Here is a 2367-nt window from a genome sequence, read left to right as displayed (position 1 = left end):
GGTATGTACTTATTTTTGTAAGGACTATATATACTAATTTTGTAAGGAGCATATACTGTTTTACGTAATATATACTGCAGCTTTTTCAGTTATATGATACAATTAAATGAAGTATGTGTTATATAGTCCTTATTTAAGGTGGTATATACTTCAGTGGATGATACATAAGAAGTATATACTACTTGTTTAAAAAACAACTATATACTTCACTGAACTTAAAGCAGTATACTTCACTGGATATAAAGCATTATATACTTCATGGGATTAAAACAGCTTCACTGGATTTGAAGTATATACTTCATGGGATTAAAAACAGTATATACTTCAGCATGACCTCTTTTTTTTTAAGTATATAGTTAGTATCATTCAAAAAGCATATGCAACCTTTTCACATACTATTGCTTATCATTCGAAGAACTATACAATGCTTGTAACCAAAGAAATACATATTAATATTGCCAAAGAAGTGTATACTACTTCAGATAGAAGTATTGGTCTATCTAGCAGAACATGCTTAAAAGATGCACTCGTTGTACAGAAATTTGCATATAGCAGAAACATTTATACTGATCAAGAAAACTGGACTATGCAACTATTTTTACATCTTCAAAAAGTTTTAAATGCTACAAAAAAATGGAGAAAAGAAGGATTATGTCTTCCGGGAAACTGCAGATATGCTTCTGTACATCGCATGGAGTTGCTCCTCAGTCACACAAACCTACATGCATTGCATCCATGGATATTCAATGGAAACAATTAGCAACATAAGTTAGATTTGCTTGAAAAATAATTTGTATAACTGTACAATATATCAAAGTCCCTGGCTATATATACGAAAAAACTGAACTACGTGTACCAAGCATCCACAAAGAAACAGAGTAAAAAGAGCTTCAAAGTTTGTTTACACGAGGAAGGACAGTAGCTGACCTGATATATGAAAATTTGTGTAGATCTTGAAGAATAAGAGTTTAATTAGGTAGCTGGGGTGAGAGAAGGTGAGTCTCCTCTGGTTCTCCAATCAATTGGACAGTGGCCACGGCAATTAAACAAAGGTGGATGTATATCCTGATTTCATTGATGAATATACTCATCTAGTTTACTAGAACTACACTCAGGGCATGATGGATTTGGCTCATATTCTCACTAACGCGCGATGAATATACCAAATATTTGGTATCAATGACCACAACATTATCAAGAAGGAAAAATGCAGAAAATATTGCACACGCAAACATGTCGCATCGGATCCGTGGTGGTTTCTGCCCTGTTTACCCGAAAGAAGTCAGAAGGAGAGCCGCCAGAATCAATGGCGCTCAACGGGATTAAATTTCTGCCATGAGGAATTTATGTATGTACTAGATGGTAATGAGACAAATCGAAAAGGTACCTAGTATTACTTGATTAGTGGGCTTCCAAACCAGCTGCTTATGGGTTGGAAGAACTCGGATTAGACTCCTACGTCGAGTGGGAAAAACTGGGCGTCGTTGTTCTCTTGCATGGCCCTCTTCAAGTAGCTGCGCTGCAGGTGAAGCCGACGACCTGGATGCTTGAAGAAGAGGAGATGTGAGCGAACCGTAGATTTGATTTCGAGTATGGTCTTCGCGCGGCAGAAACGAACCTGGTCATTGACGTTGAGGCCGTTGGCCGGTGAGAAGAGGAACCACGTACTGCATTGGAGGACGCCGTCGAGCGAGCTCTTCTTTTGCGGCCAATATCACGCCCCCAACCACGATGCAAGCCGCCATCGTCGCCGTCGCCGCCGCCGATAATGACACGGGAGAAGAGATCGATATGCGTTCAACTGGATAAGGTCGCCAGCTAAACAATAAACCTCCAGGAAAATCGGAGCAATGACCTTGTTTAGTTAGATTTTTTTTCACGTATTATTATTTTAGTTAATTAACAGGCAAAATAAAGGAATGCGGGGTGAGCGATGGAATGGGCGAATGAAACAACAAGAGACCTATGTAGGAGTATGTACTCCCAAGAGTACTAACCTATTTTCCTATATATATATATATATATATATATATATATCACCATGAGGTTGAACCCACTACTATGCGCCACTCCCTTTGAAGAATTACCCATCTATCTTGGCCATACAAGAAATAACTCGGAAAGCATACATAGGTACTCAATTATACATCAAAGAAACTTCAAAAGATTCAATTATATTGAATGACCAATATGATGACAAATCCACAAATCATCGGATCCCAATAAACACACCAGAAGAATTACATCAGATTGATCTCAGAGGGGATCATTGTATTAAAGATCAAAGAGAGAGAGAGAGAGAGAGAGAGAGAGAGAGAGGAAGAAGCCATCTTGCTACTACTATGGACATGTAGGTCCTAAAGGAAT

At 38.3% G+C, this 2367-nt stretch overlaps 1 long non-coding RNA gene across 1 annotated transcript; it reads right to left on the bottom strand.

Moving 5' to 3' along the window:
* Positions 1-379: 379 nt before the first annotated feature.
* LOC119288749 lies at positions 380-1671 on the bottom strand. Its single transcript, XR_005141283.1, has 3 exons — positions 1619-1671; positions 1388-1539; positions 380-718 (listed from the first exon to the last, which is right to left on the bottom strand). It is a non-coding gene; the product is annotated as an uncharacterized LOC119288749 (long non-coding RNA).
* Positions 1672-2367: the final 696 nt, after the last annotated feature.

This window comes from Triticum dicoccoides, chromosome 1A, assembly GCF_002162155.2.
Source record: "Triticum dicoccoides isolate Atlit2015 ecotype Zavitan chromosome 1A, WEW_v2.0, whole genome shotgun sequence".
Taxonomy (NCBI): domain Eukaryota; kingdom Viridiplantae; phylum Streptophyta; class Magnoliopsida; order Poales; family Poaceae; genus Triticum; species Triticum dicoccoides.
Note: the sequence above shows the minus strand (reverse complement) of the source record. Positions and strands in the feature narration are given on the sequence as shown.